Consider the following 17,617-nt stretch of genomic DNA (forward strand, 5'->3'; position numbering starts at 1 on the left):
GTCCTCATTGATTTCATGGTTGTAACACCCACAGACACCCAATGGTATACCCAATGGTATAGGTGACTATCCATCTTGGCTTCATTGGATGTAAATATGTATATGGTATTGCTTACTGTCCCCAGGGTCACAATAAATAAAACTCCATGAGACCAAACCAGGCATGAGAGAAAATGATGCAATGAAGAGTGACAGAAAGCACAAGTCCTGAGGTCACTGCTCACATGCTGTGGTGTTCTGTGTTGTAGTAATCATGCTTCTTTGTAAGTAGGAGAAGTGGAGGCTGGGAAGATGGCTCAGTCAGTAAAAAGCTTGTTGTGTCGGCATGAGAGAAAAAATGATCCAGGTTCAAGGTGAGATCCTGCCTCAAAAGATAAGGTGGAGATCTATTGGGGAAGATGCCTGATGTTGACCTCTGGCCTCTGCATGTATATGTACCTTCATACAAGTACACACATAGACACATGTGCACAAAAAAAAAATAGTAGGGGAGTTGTTTTAAAATAATAAGAGTACAGTATAGTAAAACCACAAACCGCTCATCCTTGTCAATCACCCTGTCCTGTGTGTAGCTGTGTGCTGTAAGGTCATGAGATTGGCAGGGCAGTGGGTTTGTTTACACAGCATCTCAACATTCATGGGAAAAGCACCTTGCACATCATGATGACATCAGCATCACCAGGCTCAGCTCCATCACAGTCTTATGAGACACCACTGCACATGTGGCCTGGCGCCAACCAAAATTTCACTACACAGCACATGATTGTGTACATATGAATAAAATTGAGGCAGAAGAACCACTTTATTAGAAGTAAGAGAATATTCTCAAACTGGGAGTGATGTGCCAGATCTATTTTGAATTAATGGCACTTTCAGGGCTTTAGTTATCTTAACTCTGAAGGGGTATGATACTTGAAGTCAATGTTTTACCAAGCAACATGGTGTATACACAGTTGAAATTCCACCTTTTAGCATAGTTTACACATACCAAAACATGTGAAAGGCCAAGAGGCTATCAACTTGATTTTAACAGTAAGATTGCCTTTGGGATATTAGCAGCATAGCCTATGTGGTAGGGTTTACCCATTTGGATTCGGTGGCTTGTGATGTGGGGGCTCTACCAACAGGTCCACTCTATATGTTTTTAGTAAAATGTACGATTGGGACTTTACCCATTGGTCCACCCTGTCTGTAGTCAGCGGCTTGTGTTGGAGGGACTCTCTTCATGTGTGCTTTGTAGATAGTGGATTGAAACATCACTTCTCATATGGTTCCTTCTTGCAAATGCTCTCCATCTGTGTTGTAGGCATGCTACTTTTTAAACTGTGTGAAAAAAATTCTTTAAAAATTAATCCATTGACCACATACTCACTCTCCTGTTGTTCTGATTTGTGATCACTAACTAAGGATACTAGCAAGTGACCTTCTGGTGACGACCGGGTATTGTGCATGTCCTTGCTGTCTCCAGTAAGGGCATATGGGATCTTTCACAATTCACCACCCTTTTCCTCACTGGACTCTGACTGAGTCCATGTTGGGAAATGTGCTCTGTAGGCCATTTGTCTTTTTAGTTTGAAAAGGGAACAGACATTGAAACATGTGAGTGACTGGGAACTGGCAAGCCTTCTGCCAAACTGCGATAACTGAGTGGCCTGCCAACTTGTTTCTGAGTGTTATTTGGCATATACACAGACACAAATGGTATGTCTATCAGCTTCTCTAGGTAAGTGGTTATCAGCCTATGGGTAGTGACCCCTTTGGGGGTAGAAAAACCCTTTCAACAGGTGTCTACTAAGACCATCAGAAAACACAGATATTTACATTACTATTCAAAATAGTAGTAAAATCAGTTACAATGTAGCAACGAAAATAATTTTATCATGGGGGGGGTCACCACAACGTTGGAATTTTATTAAAGCGTCACAGCGTTAGGAAGGTACAGAACTACTACTCTCGGCTCATCTTTCCTTGAGGGGTCAAGGGGGTGGGGACAGAACAGATAAATAAGACCCAGCTTCTGGGGTCCCTGCTTCTTGAGGAAAAGTGGTTCTAATTCATGTGACTTAAGGAAATGGAACTTTGTTCCTCATGGACCCAGCACTGGTCACTGTCACTCTCTTCACTATTGCAGGTCACCCAGCATCTCCTCTGGATGGAGAGAAGCTTTTGAGCCACTCAGGGAAGTAGCTCTTTGCAGAGGAGATAATTCTAGGTTCTAAGGCTGGTGCCAATAGACTGTCAGGACACTGTCATGCCACTGCATGGCATGACCACACATGTATACAGCAGTCCATCCATGTGTCTCTATATCGGCATTCAAACATTTCATATACTTTGATTCTTAGTTTTATTAGTGTGCATACCCCCCAAAGTAACTAAGCATCAGACTTAAGACACACTTATTAGTTAGGAAAGAAACCAGTCAATTAATCAAAACAGTTTACCGAAGGCCTTAGCAGCATGTGGTTATGACAGGGCACCACTGAAAAGTCAGATGAGGGGCCTTTGAGAGTCAAAGGGCAGGTTAAACTCCTTTCTCCCCCATGCTGGTCTCCAAAGTTAAGCCAGCGGAAACAAGAGGCTCAGGTTGGGCTAACTCTCCCTTCACTCCTCCAGCACTTATGAGAGGTGACAAAGAACCAATGTCCAAGCAGTTTGCAAAGATGTTTAAGACACACTCCTTGGACTCTAAAGCCAGTGAAAACAAACATGTGAAGACATTGATGGATGAAGGGCTCTTCCGTAAGAGAGAAGTTTGTAAAGAAGGTATAACTTCTCTGTTGGTTGCACAAGGTGAGAGAGAGGTCTGGCATTGTCATGTGACATCTGAGAGCCTTCAAGGGGTTGTGAGACAAGCAGAAACTTTTCACTGGGTGAAAAGTCAACAGTTAGAGGTAGTGAGTCTTTCCAAACAGTAGGACACAGCACCACTGGCACCAGAGAATGAAGGAGGGGCCACTGAAGGGGTGAATGGCCTACTTTTCTATGATATTAGGTGTACAATGGGGACCTAAAGTGGAACAAAGACTTAGGGCACTAAATGACCAGCAAGCAATGAGATGAATTTCCTGAAGAAGGAAGGCATGGACACCAAATAGGAAGCTATTATGCCAGTCAGCTCTTTCATGCATTCATTACTTTGATTTGAACGTCTCCACCAATGCTTATGTTGCAATTTAATTCCCACCATGAGGTAAAGTGATGGGTCTAGGCAGGCTTTGTAAGAGGAGATTAATCCGTCCTGGATTAATGGATTAGGAAGAAATGGGTTATCTCAGGAGTGGCTTTGTTATGAAGTGAGAGCTTACTGGCTTCTGTTTTGTCTTACTGAGTGACACCTTGCACGGTCCTGGGATTCAGCAGAGTCCTCACCAACATCAATGTGCTCAACAGTCCGAGTCCCTTGACCTTGGACTTCCCAGCTTCCCTAACTATACAAAATACACCTCTATAAAAGAAATTCTCCAGGTTGTAGCATTTTCTTACATCAACAAAAAACAGACCAAGATACTCATCTTCAAGTAGACATTCTTGTGCATCTTGTGTCGAGTGTGTACCTGCACACTTGAGGGAGAAGCTTTTACTACTATGATGAGCTATGTGTGCATGGAGCTCCCAGGAGACAGTGTCCAGAGGGAAGGAAGAGTCATAATTCTTATAGGCAAGAGCTCGGAGGTTGGTGAACACAGGGTACCCTTGGAGGGTCCAAGACAAGAGACATTTAGATTGAGTCTTGAGGGATAAGCAGAGATTGGTCAAAGAACGAAGACTAGGAAGTGTACGCTGGTCAGAGGGAAGAGCTGGTGCAGGGATCTTTAGCAACCTCACACCCATGGCAGTTCTGATCCAGGGTGAGGGAAACTGTGCATTCCTAAAAATTAAAACTAGCTACCTTTATACATTAAGTAATGACCACAGCAGTCGAGCAAGTGTGTGATATGTTCCAGGCACTGAGTGATTTTGCTTGTATATTTGTTTGCTTGCAGTACTGGAAAATGAACTCAATACCTTGTGCATTTGAGACCTGAGTTGTGCCCTGATTATACCCTCCAGCCAAGACTCTGCTCTATTAACTAATTAATTTGTTTGTTTGTTCATTTGTTTGAGGCAGAGTCTTTTGTATCTTATGGAGTCAGGGATGAGCCTGAATGTCTGCTCTTCCTGCTTCCACCTTCCAAGTCCTGGGATAACAGGTGTGTACCCCCTCACCTGGTTTATTGGTGCTGGGGATGGAAGCCTGGTTTATTGTGCATGCTAGCCAAGTCCTCTACTAACTGAGCCACATCCCTGGTCCAGATAGTGTTTGTTATACCCAATAACTTATTTAATTATCGCAAAGGGCATTGCCATTCCCACTTTACAAATTTTCCCCCTTCAGAGTCCCAAAGTCAGGAAGTTTGGGTGAGGGGTGATGGAGGAGTCTGTGTGCTTTGGGATGAGACATGTACGTGACAACTAGAAAGAGAAGGCAACAGTGACTTGAGTTTAAGTTTGGACATTACCTGACATGGATATCCCCATTGACATTCAGGTTAAAAGTCAGTCTCTTGTGAGGTATTAAGAGATGGAACCAAGCCGGGCAGTGGTGGCGCATGCCTTTAATCCCAGCACTTGGGAGGCAAAGGCAGGCGGATTTCTGAGTTCAAGGCCAACCTGTTCTACAGATTGGGTTCCAAGACAGCCAGGGATATACAGAGAAACCCTGTCTAGAAAAACCAAAAAAAAAAAAAAAAAGAGAGAGAGAGAGCTGGAACCAGATGGGACCCTTCCATGGTGACTTGGCCACCAGGACAGAGTCAGAGTCATTAGACCATGGGATAGTGCATGACCTTGAGGATGGGCCTACTGTAGAAGCTAGTTTGATTTTGTTTCTTCCCTGGGCCCCAGGCACCAAGTCATACCCTCTGCCACCTCAGGATATTCGGAGTGTCTCCACCTGCCAAGAGATCCTCTCCAGATAAGGCCTCTTGACCTCAAGTTTTCCAGCTTCCCAAACTGCTGAATGAGTGAACGTGTATTATGTATAAGTGATCCATTCCCTGGTATTTGGTTGTAGAAAACTGACTATGGCAGACATATTGAGCTCCAATTGTTTGTGAACAACATGGAAATGCCAGCAGCTGTCGAGTTCTTGTTTCTAACTTCAGGAGAAAGGCCCGGGTAGAAAACAAGGATTAGAGACGAAAAGAGAAACCTAGGCAGAGGAAACCATTATAGCAATCTGTTAACCAGGCAAGGGTCACGGTGACTTCTGTGTTTAACCCTTTCAACGGCCAGATAAAGTTGATAGCCGTCATGATTTTTATAGGATAGACTATGTATGTCACTCAGTCTTCCTGCCCCTCTATGCCTCAGTTTCCCCCCTTTCTGTGACTATAAACCAGTATTTTATGTTGGGTAAGATACAGATATACATTTCACCAAAACAAAGATTGTGTGAGATCACACTCAGCCCTACGCCCCCTGTTATCTCATTTTTAATCTTTGATTTTTTATTTATGTATTCATGACAAGGTCTCCCTATGTATCACAGGCTGGCTTGGCTCTTACGACCCTCCTGCCTCAGCCTCCAGAGTGCTGGGATTCTAAGCATGTGCTACCACGCCTGGCACAGATTTCACTTCCAAAATAGACTGGCTTGCTTCACAACCCACTCGGGAGAGTCACAGCTTGAGGACTGCTGTCTAACGCCCCTCTGCCTCCCACCCCTGCGTCTGGACTCTCATGGCAGCTTTGCAAAGATGAGGGGAGGTGTGACCGACATCAGAGATGCTAATGTAAAGAGAAAACTTGGCTTCTGCTTGGTTTTCAGTCTTTGGTACAGCCTGATGAGCCCCGGGGCCTCCTCTGCCAAGTCCTACCTGGAGGACATGTCTATCGAAGCCAGTTCTTAAGCACTGAGTCATGTGTGACTGTCACGAGTCCTTGTGGGGATTAAAGCCATATTTGCTGCCAAGTTTCCCCCATCTATGATATAGGAAGGGAGGCAGATGCACAAAACTTTGGAGAATTTATGAAGTTATTTGCTCTAAAATTGTCACACTGTTACATGGCAGAAGAGTTTGGGCATATGGCCCACAGCAAACCAGCCCCATGCTTACACTCTCTTTAACATAATTTCTGCAGAGAGAAACTGCAGGAGAGGTATTAGCTCTGGGGCAGGAATGATGGCACCTGACGGTAACATCTTATTCAGCAGGAAACGGCTCTGCTGGTCAGACTGTGGGAATCGATTCCCAAATACATCATAGACCCTGCTCTTAGGCACTCCTCCTTTTCCTTCTGTTCCACAGAAAGGCGTGGCATGCTCCTTTTCATCAAACGACTCCTTCTGAGTGGCCCACCTGCTACCCTAACACCCCCATGGTTGCTGATGGTTAATGTTGGCTTGGGTGGATGATCAGGCTCCCGGTCCATTGCTAACTGCTGCTTGTGAGTAAACTGAAAGAAGACATGCCCTGAAGGCCAGCCAAATCCTTCACTAGGTTGGGGGCAACTATGGAAGACAAATGAGGCACACATTCTTGTGCATTATCAGTTCTTCCTGAGTGGATACAGTTTTGCTCCATCTATGGCCCGTGGATCTCCGTCTTCCTAAGTTTCGGCCTTTGAGTACAGACTCATACTAACAGCTCCACCTGGACTCCCAGGCCTTCAGTCTCAGACTGAGGATGCCTCATTGGTCTCTCTTATTCTGAGACTTCCAGCTCTATGAACCCTAGGTTATTGGATTCCTAGGTTCTCGGGCCAGCATTCAGTCATCTGGGGCCAATGATACCAGCCTCTGACATCGTAAGTTTGAATTCCCTGCATAGGAAAACAGCTTTAGAGTGAAAGCCTCCAGTCCCTTTTCTTATCCCTCCATCCTTCGATTGCCCTCTTCCTTCCTTTCCCTGGTACTTGCTTTCCCCACTGTCCTCATTGTTTCTACAAATCAAGGTCTTCCCAAGCGCTCGGCCCATTCTCTGCCTTCCCAATCATCCTATTGAGAAAACCTCCACAGGAGAACTCCCCTGTTCTCCCTGACTTCTGCAAATGCTTCTTGGGCTGGTTCTTGGCAATCACCCAAGTCCGGAAAGCTACCGAAATAGCAATCCCCAGGCTTAGCTTCTTTATTCCCACTGTCAGAGAGCTCATCTACTATGGGGATTAAAGGGTTGCAGCTATGCATCTAAAACCCAAAGCAAAGTCCATCCAATGGGAGGACAGCTGGTCCTATAGCCATCTCCAAAGATCTAACTCTTGTGGCTCTGGGTCTCATCTTCCTGTCTCTGGTGGGGATGACCAGTCCCTGCATCCTCCTCAGCCAGACACTATGAAAACAGGGACATCAGCTTCCCAGTCTTCAAGATCAGAGGAAGCAGCAGAAGTGGGGGTGTTCCTAGGCATCAGGTGCCACACCCAAAATACATCATTATTGCCACCGCGTAAGACTTGTGGATTCTTCTCTTTGATTTTACATATTTCTTCTCTCCCTTCCCCGACCAGCTAGCAGATCTCTCGGCTTCTAGTGCATTCACCAGTCTGTGCTCACTCAACCTTTGCTAGAACTTTCTGCTTTCGGCACCTCATTTACTTACAGTCCCTGCTGTGGCCCAAGTCTACCAGCTGTGTTGACATCTCCCCACAAGGAGACTTCAAGATACAGGTGCTCCCCGACTAACACTGGGGTTGCATTCTCACAAACCCTCCTGAAGTTAGAAATGTTGTAAATAGATAATGCGTTCATACTTCTTCTTAATCAAGATCTTAGCTTAGCTCAGCCTATGCCTACAGCTGGGCCACATCCTCCAAAGCCAAATTTATGCAAGACTGTTGAATAGCTAACTTAGTGTGTTTGAAGCCTTCGTCCAAAACTCCAGGCACTGCCCAGCACCATCTAGAGTGGTTAGCTCTTTCCTATTGTGCTCATGAGCCGATGGGGTGGACTGGAGGCTGTGGGTGGATGGCATGGCCCAGCATCATTCAAGATGATCAAACTTCATATTGCTACCTCAGGAAATGTCAAAATTAAGAATCCAGGGTCCTATGTTCTCTAAGAAAGCAGGCTGAGCAAGCTGTGAGGGGTAAGCCAGTAAGCAGCATTCCTCTGTGGTTTCCGCACTAGCTCCTACCTATAGGATCTTGCCCTGTTTGAGTTCCTGTCCTGACTTCCCTTCAGTGATGGACAGCAATGTGGAAGTGTAAGCCAAAGAAACCCTTTCCTCCCCATCTTGCTTTTTGGTCATGATGTTTTGTTGCAGACATAGAAATCCTAACAGAGACACTTTCATTTAGAGTCTTCCACAATTCTCTCATTATTGTGGATATAGGTGGAAGCCAGGACTTTGTGCATACTGAGCAAGTGCTCTACCATAAGCTACCATCCTGACTCCTAGTGTCACTTCATCATGTATCATTCAGTCAGGAACTACCAAGCATCAGGTCTAGTGAGAAGGAGGTCCTCGGTGGGAGTACTCCCTTTGGCGCTCAAATTCCTTGAGCATTCCTTAGAGTTAACAATGTATCTATTTGTGTTTTATTCTTTGCTTGAGGTGCTGGAGACAGAAGCCAGGATCTGGCACACACATGTAAACAAGCCCTCTTCCACCAAACCCCACCCGCAGCCCTGGAGGGAATTGTTAAAGGTAAAGTCTTTCTTAACTCTGAGAGTAAATCATTGTTACGATCTCTGTGCCAAGGGAGCCCAGCTAGTTAACTGCCACACAGAAGGAATTATGGGCTTGAGCTGAGGGAGCAGGTTCTTCTAGATTCATGTCACTGGAACCAATAAATTTCATGACTAATAGAGAGTGGTGGGAAGAGTAAAGAAAATAGTCAAGCACATCCTGGTGGGTCAACAGGGCAACTGTCATAAATAAGAAAGAGACAGTAGGCTGTCAGTTCAATCTTCCTGGCAGCTCCAGTGTCCCAGGCTCCATGGAGAAACCACCGATAGTCTCCAATAAACAGCTCTGATACATACATTCACACACACACACACACACACACACACACCTATAGAACAGCTCCAATAAACAGCTCTGATACAAATTCCTACACACACACACATACACCCCTACAGTCTCCAATAAACAGCTCTGATACATTCATACACACACACACACATCCCTACAGTCTCCAATAAACAGCTCTGATACATACATTCATACACACACACACACCCCTACAGTTTCCAGTAAACAGCTCTGATACATACATTCACACACACACACACACACACACACACACACACACACACACCTCTACAGTTTCTAATAAACAGCTCTGATACATACATTCACACACACACACACACACACCTACAGTCTCCAATAAACAGCTCTGATACATACATACACACACACACACACACACACACACACACACACACTCATGTATTACCCTAAGCCAAGAGTTTAACGTTCTCTTGTTGGTGGCTTTTGTTTCTTTCTTAATTGAATTCTACTGATTTACAACTGGAAGCTAACCAGAGTGCTAACCATTCAAGAGAAACAGAATAGAAATCCAACTACAAGTCTTAATACAGTTTGTCCCATGAGCACTGCAGATCAAGGAAGAGCTGTTGGCCTCGCTGCCTGTTTCAAATAAGACACCCTGGAGCAGGACAGAGTCCATATGGTTGGTGTTTATGGTCTCAAACCGCCAAACTTTCTTTATGAAAGCCTCCATATGACTTTAATTTAATTTTTTAAAAATACTATTTATTTTATGTATATGAGTACATTGTTGCTGTCTTCAGACACACCAGAAGAGGGTATTACAGATGGTTGTGAGCCACCGTGTGGTTGCCTGGAACTGAACTTAGGACCTCTGGAAGAGCAGCCAGTACTCTTAACTGCTGAGTTCCATGCTCTCTCCAGCCCCATGACTTTAATGTTAAGTGAACTATTTCTGCTTTAAAGTGAATAAAGGAATGCTTTAGTAGAGAGGGGATATTAAGAGGCAGTGCTTACTTAGCTCAGGATAGCCTCAAGATCACTATGCAGGGGAGGCTAGCCTTGACCTCCAATTTCCCCTGCCTCTGCCTCTCAGCTGAACTTTTTACTTCTGTGTCACCTTTGATAGTTGTTCTGAAAAAATGTGAATGAACCAAGAATGGACAATTCTAAAGTTATGGCTGTAAACTCTAACGACTGCAGTAGTCATTGTGTGTGTAAAGCCACACCAGAAGAGGGTATTACAGATGGTTGTGAGCCACCGTGTGGTTGCCTGGAACTGAACTTAGGACCGGCTGAGCCCTGGGTGGTCTCAAGGGGTACACGCAGAAGGTCTGGGGGTCTTTTGTACCTCCCTGACCTGCCATCAGCGGGTACTAGCAGAATGTCTGTATAAGGAAGTTTGAAGCCTGACTGGTTCATAGAGGACTTGATGTCACTCTGGTGAATGCATTTACCTAAGAGACTTGAGAAAGAGCAAATGACTTAGGAGATATCTAGGAAAAGCACTTTACTTAGTTCTATCTTGACTGGAGTTTAGCATTGAACATCCTGTTGGAAATAAACCTCAAGCATGCCGAGAATATTTTGTTCCACATTATAAATGCAAACCAGCCCCTATGCAGATGGAATTCTCAATTTTATAACCTCATAAATCTGTCTTCCTCCATAACAGAAACTGCTTTAACTATTGAAAGCAAATTCTAAAAAAAAAATGCCTATTTTGGTTATTTAAAAGCTCTTTAGGTAGTAATGTGACATGTGGTTGTGGCTTGGTAGTAGAGTTCACACCAGTATGACAAAGCTTAGAGTTCAATGCCAGTAGAGAGAAAGAAAGAGTGAATGAAAAGAAGAGCCGGGAGGGATGGCATACACCTTTAATCCCAGCATTCAGGACAGCACGTGGATCTCTAAAGAGTTCAAAGCCAACTTGACCCACATAGAGAAGTTCAGGCCAGCCAGGGCTACATATGAGACACTATCAAAGGAAGAAAGGAGAGGGTGGGAGAGAAGAAGGGAGGAAGCCATATGAATTTGTATGAATTTGACTTATAATAAATGTTTATTAAAAATTAGAATCTTTGTTTCAACAAAATACTTATGTAATTTACAAGTAAATCATTTATAAAGGAAATGCCTGAGAAACTTAGTATTGTATTGTTTAATGAAACTGTATTTACAAGTGAGACAGTGTTAGGGCTGTAGTTGATAGTGTTTTCTTTTGGTGCAGGGGTGAACCCAGAGCCTGGTACATGGTAAGCTTGTGCTGCACCGCTGAGCCACACCTGGCTCTCTACATTGTTCTGGTGGCTGGTTTGGCAGCTCAGAGTGGGTTGAAACCTTCAGACATAGATTGCTTTGTACTTCAGGCTTCTGGATGGGGAATTGGTGGGGGCAAAGGGCGGTAGATGGAGGAAATTCCAAGGGTAATTGCTACTTTATAGCAGAGAATAAGGAAAAACAGAAAGGGATTGCACTGGCCTCCATCCATCCCTCCCTTGGGCAAATGGCTCCCTGTCACTTCATTGTACCCAGGGTGGGTGCCAACCACATGACTGGAGTGAAAGAGACCATTTATCAGCTCAGCTCATTTGTGCTGCAGAGTGTGTGCTACGCAGATGGCGAACGTATTGTTCTCATGAAAGGGAAACAGCTTTGCAAAGGAGAATTTTAATGGCAAAGATCTGGAGACCGTTCTCTGCGAACTTGATTTCATTACATTTGGTTTTGATCACTGTGTTCATTATTGGCAGAGTGAGATGATAAAGATATCCAGTTTGGGCCATTTGTTCTGCACAGTGAGTCACAAGGCTGACATCCCTGTTACCCTGGACAGAGCTGCATAAACCCAGTGTGAGCTTGTCGCCTAGTCTTTCCCACTGGTGATGACCTTGTACTGTACTTAAAACTGCTGTAAAGCTGCTCAGCACTGCTTGTCTCAGCCATTACGAGCCTCCATAAGGCACAGTGGCTGGGGACCTCTGGCCGAGAGAGTCAGGAGATACTAACTATACGGCTAAGATGTGAGCAAGCAGATGGGGTAAGGGTGACTCATATTTGCAAGGAGCAGAAGGTGAAGGGCATCAGACGGACCATCTGCAACTCACATAGGTGTTTATGGGTAGCAAGTGGCTTACCCTGAAGCTTCCAGGCCCTGTGAGTAACCTTTGGTCTACTCTCTTTGGAAGACTGTTCCTTGGCCATGTACAATATTGGTTCAAGGAGGACCCAAAGTATGCGTTTACCTTGCATACAATGTTTGACTTTACAGCTTCTTTCTTTGAATAGTGTGGTTATTATTTTGCCTTCCTGGAGCAGAATCCAATGCACTGAGTGAAAGGAAGGACTCTGGATATATACTGCACACCAAAGATGAGTTAGTAACTCAGATCTAGGAGAGAGTAATTCACATGGTAACATCAAAGAGATCCCTACATGTCAACTAAGCCTTGCAGCCAAGGTAAGCTGTACTGCCTAATCTCCAACTGTAAGAAAGAGAGGGATCAGGTCTGACCCCAAGCTTTTCTCCATTTAAGTGTCCTGTAAGTTCTTGCTGCCCCCCTCACTTCCCCCAGGCTCCTAGATTGACAGTTTCATTCCCAGCAGAATCATAACCAAGGCAGACTGTCTGGCTGAAAAGCTAGACTTGCGCTTTCTATTGTCCTCGGTGGTCAAAGACACAACACAGGGAAGCTAACAAGATGCAAATCCTGTTCAATGTGCCTAAAACCTTTTTCATCCCTAAGCAAAGGCCCGGAAAACTTATTCAGTTTGTTGGCTTCATAATACAGCTTCAGACCATTGTAGAATGCGCAACATTAATTTAAATAAATTGCATGTAGTCAAAGGGAATGAGACGGCTTTGTCTTTGTTTAGTCTGAGAGACTATTTTCGTGATTACAGGGGTTCTGATATCATCTTCTCAATTACTGCAAAGCTCAAGAGTGTCTATCATTTACCCTCTAGCAACACTCCCATTATGGGTCATTTTGCAACTAACCATCCCACTCACAGGGCTATCTGTGGAAGTAACCCCCTGGGAGCAAGGCCGGACCTACTAAGTCTATGAGAGTAGTAAGTAGGCAACAGATACCAGGACACTGTTATGTTTAAAGACCCAAGCAGATACTTTCTACCACCAATGGCCACAAATCTCAGTTCCAGGGACCTCTGTATTCTTCCAGGCAGTGTTTGCATCTGAACCTCTAAAAAGGTCTCCAAGTTGCCAAAAGATTTCTTTTGCTGTTTTGCTTTTTTGAGACAGTCTCATCATATAGCTCTAGGCTGGCTTCAAAAGTCTAGTACTTCTGCCTCAGCCACCTAAGGGCTGACTGGGTGGGATGGCAGGGTATTGTGGTAGCAATCCTCCCATAAACGTCCAGTTTAGAGGGGTGATTATTAAGATATAGGATACTCTCAAGAAAAGTCAAACATTTCATCCTGCAAGGAGACTGCTAAAATGCAGGAAGTTGACAACTCGTGCCTCTGGAAGTCCCTGAAACTGAGCAAATACACTAGGCCCTTCTCTCCCTAGCATATATAAACAGTAAGGATGGCTGAGTGACACTCTCGGACCAGCCAAGCCACCTGAAAAGGACAGTGACCAGCTGACCTGCCTAGAAGACCCTCAGCATGCTAAGCTGTCTAGAAGAGGCTCAGGTTGGAGCAACCTAGAAAAGACTAACCTACCTGCCTGCAAGAAGTAAGGACTAGCCAAGCCTGGAAGAAGCAGAAATCAGCCTAGGTACCTACAAGAGGCTCAGACCACCTGTACCAAGGGGCACTCTCCAATCTGTTGAGCTGCCTGTAAACTGTGTAGAATGCTCCAGCTTTCCAGCTTTGGTGAGCTGTTGCCCATGCTAGGGGTGGGGCTGGGGGTTGGGAATGTATCTGTATTTGAGTCATCTCTGCTCCTGTAAGTAACCCCAATAAAGCTCATTAGGTCATCAAAATGGACTTTGGTCTTGTCCTTACTTTGATCTGTAGTTGATTCCCTATCTGGGGTGAGCAGACATTTGTTCAGGTCTCCACGGGAATAGTGTCATACAACACAGAGGGGTAGCGCCATTCCCAGTTGGAGGGAAGGCTTTGGAGGAAACTGGTGGGAGAAGGAGGCTCCCTAGTAGCTACTCAAAAGACAACACCAATGCTTGAAAAGGCCTTCCAGGCTTAGATTCTCCTTTATTCATTGTTGCGTAAAGGGAGCCTTTATATACTGTGGCACCTGTATTGTTGCACTTCCAGATCACAAAGCAGGACTTTGAAATCAGATATTTTCTCCATAAATCTCTTTGGCGACAGACTAAAACAGTTTGGCCGACAGACTAAAACAGTACATTTTCTTCCTTCTACCAGACAGGGCAGAACAATTTAAATGAACACTTGTAGGGGCTTGAAGTAGAGTTCATTATTAGCCAGTGTGAGGCCCCTAGCCATAAGCAAAACAAAACCTTCTAACTTTCCCACCACCTTTTGGTCTTACACAAGACTGCTCAGCAGAAGCCTAAGTCTGAAACGTGTCATATTTTTGGATCTAAAAATCATCATTGCTGAAAAACAACACAGAGAATGCTACGTTCTTAGCCCAGGTCCAAAAGAGAGAGACCAAAAGGTAAGAGCAACCAAAAGGTAAGAGCGATTTTTTTACTTCTCTTGATCGTTTAGTTTAAACTGATGGGTATATCTAAAGAGAGATAGTGGGCATCTCTAGAAGAAGTAGATGCTCTAAAAACCGAAAGACATTTACACACTGAAGACAGAAATTTTAAAAGCTAATTACTTTCCAGAGCTCCAGCCATCTCTAGCATCCTCAGCAAACTGCTTCTGGAAGCAGAAGTTGGGATCTCTCAGGTGGACTCGTTTGCTCCGGTTAAGCAGAAGGAAGCCTGTATCAGCAGTTTCCATTTGAACATTTCTAATCCACCATAGGTTGATGACAATGCAGGCAGACATACTGATTTTGTTTGATCCAAGGACTCAGGATAGGCAATTATTTATTTATTTATTTATTTATTTTTTTGGTTTGTCTGTTTGTTTTATGGTGTGGTGCTAGGGATGAAAACCCTGGGGTCTTGTGCATGCCAGGAGGCAACCCACACCCTCCATATCCATGAGCCAAAGAATTAGAATCTCCCAGGGCCATTCTGCATAAGTAAATTTCATGTAGACATACAGTGTGTTAGGCAAATGGGAACAGTGAAAATTCTGTTCTATCATTAAGTTAAGAATCAATGGCAGGATGTATATATATATATATAATATAATATAATTATATATTAATTATATATAATTATATATGATATGTGTATATATAACCATATATGTTATATATAATATGTCATAGGAAGTAACCATTGTGAAGAAATTTTAATATGTGCCAACATAAGCACTGATTTTGAGGTTTAACTTCTACCAAACCCCACAAGTGACATATAAAATTCAAGCACTGGCTTGGTGTCACCAATATTTATCCCCCTTAATTTTCTATGTAGCTCAAAAGCTGAAGTTGTCAGTTCTTTTGAGTCTCATATCATACCCTCTCCATAAGATCAGACTTAAGTACCTCTTTTTCCAGAACTTAATGTATTGAACTCACTGATAACCTGTGGGGTTTTCTTTTTAGAGGTTTGCTAACTAAGGGCTGGAGAGATGGCTTAGCATTTAAGAAAACTGCCTATTCTTTCAGAAAACCCAGGTTCAATTCCCAGGACCCACACGGAGTTGATACCTGTTCCATGGTATCCAACACCCTCCCACAGACATACATGCAGGCCAAACACCAACGCACATAAAATGCATATAAATAAATTCTTTTTTAAAAAAAGACTTGCTAACTTGCCATTCAGTTTTAAAGTCTAATATATAAGAGTATAAGAAACAGAGCAGTTCCTTGGCCTCTGAAGGGGTTGGTTCAAGGGCATCCTCACCCCCATAGACACCAAACTCTGCATATAACTAAGTGCTTGTATAAAACCACAAACTATAGCACATAATCTATGCCTACCCCCCGACCATTTTAAGTCATCTCGGATTGCTTGTAATACCTATGCAGTTTTGAATTACAGTTCTGCTCCCTGTTTAGGGAGTAAAGACCAGACCAAAAAGAGTGCTGCTTGTTCAGTAGGGACATGATACTGCGATGGGTCTCACTGAATAAGGAATGTTAGCAACAAGGTAGTGGCTGCCATTGATGAGAAGTGCCTTCCCACTGCTGGGAGAACTGTGGATGCAGGGAACCAACTTTGACTTTGATGACAGTCTGATAAGGCCTGGATCTCTGCCTCAAGGGTTTTATGATAACCCTCGAAGTCAGGCCACTCACACAGATACTCTGGAGCGATTCTTCTTGAGAATGCCATCATTGTCCCAGCCTTAATCATTAGCAACTTCAGGAAAAAGACATTTCTGAAGAACCTGCCAGAATAAACTTTCAGTGTGTAAAATAATCAAGCTAACACAGCCTTTTACATATTGATTATCCAAGACAGATATAAGATAAACTAAGCGACATCATTTTTAGCAACAGCAAAGAAAAGAGGATATTCTGACATTTTCCTTCCAGGATTCTGGGACTTTCTTTCCAAAGCTTCTTTGGATATTGCTAATATTATCCCATCGGGTTATCTCCACTGAGTGGGCCACATTCTCAGAGTGATGAATTTGGAGAGCAGTAAATTACTGTAAGCTTGTACTATAATCAGGCCACTCTTGACTTGTATGGTAACTATCAGCTCTTCCTAAAGAGTCAATAGACAGAATTCAACCCCAGCACAGAACAAAGAAAAGGTCAGATCATGCGATGCTAGTGGTCATACTTTCTAACCCATTTATATTTAGTGTCCTTTGAGAAGTTCCTTCTACTTGTACTTCAGTATAAAATAGAAACTACAATCTCACCAAATAATAATCCATTCAAGCCACCAGTAACAGGAGGATGCAAGAATAATTAAAGATATGGATGCCACATTTGTTTTTTGACAGTCACAGTACAATTTATATGTATGAAGAGTTTTCTAGGAAAATAAAGGTAAGATTTGGGTAAATGTTCTCAGAAAATGCTAATAGGGAACATTTTCACCTAAACAAACATTGATAACGACAGGTAATGGCCTCATGCATGCCACAATCCAAAATAAGATCATGGTAATTGAGTGACATAGAATTCTACAAATGGGGGAGGGCAGAAAAGGGAGGCTGCCAGGAAAAGAAAATGCCAACATGGAGGCAGTGAGACACGGTGTGACCCTTCTGTGCTTAATCTCGAGTGCAGAAGGCCCTGCCCAACTCATCAAAATCCATATTTACCCAAGGGAGAAGGGAGACAGAGTCTGTCTTTTTCTAATTGATCTTTAATCATTATATGAGCCTATGTTTGAACAGGATGGGAATGTAATGGGTGTCATAAAAAGTCTATAAAATGCTTTCTGTCTTTGGTCAAGGCCGTGGTGGGCCGAGCGCTCGGGATCGCTCCTACTCCTCTGTTGCTTGAAGTTGAAGGGCCAGTGTTTGCTCTGCCAAGAGTGAAATCGAGTGGAAATCTGAAACTGGAGGTCATGTACAATCCAGCACAATAACTCCCGCCCCCAGGGAGGAATCTGGAAATACTAGTTATGCAGTACTGAGCTTATAACTATATTTTAAGAATACAGATGTGAAGGTTAAGCTCCATCTTAGAAGAA

General features: G+C 43.7%; 1 protein-coding gene across 5 annotated transcripts in view; it reads right to left on the bottom strand.

Annotated features, from left to right (window-relative positions):
- The window catches only part of Trim2 (tripartite motif containing 2), a 152,043-nt gene that overhangs the window by 78,379 nt on the left and 56,047 nt on the right, over positions 1 to 17,617 (bottom strand). The gene's annotated exons all lie outside the window — the stretch shown is intronic.

Source organism: Mastomys coucha, unplaced genomic scaffold, assembly GCF_008632895.1.
Source record: "Mastomys coucha isolate ucsf_1 unplaced genomic scaffold, UCSF_Mcou_1 pScaffold16, whole genome shotgun sequence".
Taxonomy (NCBI): Eukaryota; Metazoa; Chordata; class Mammalia; order Rodentia; family Muridae; genus Mastomys; species Mastomys coucha.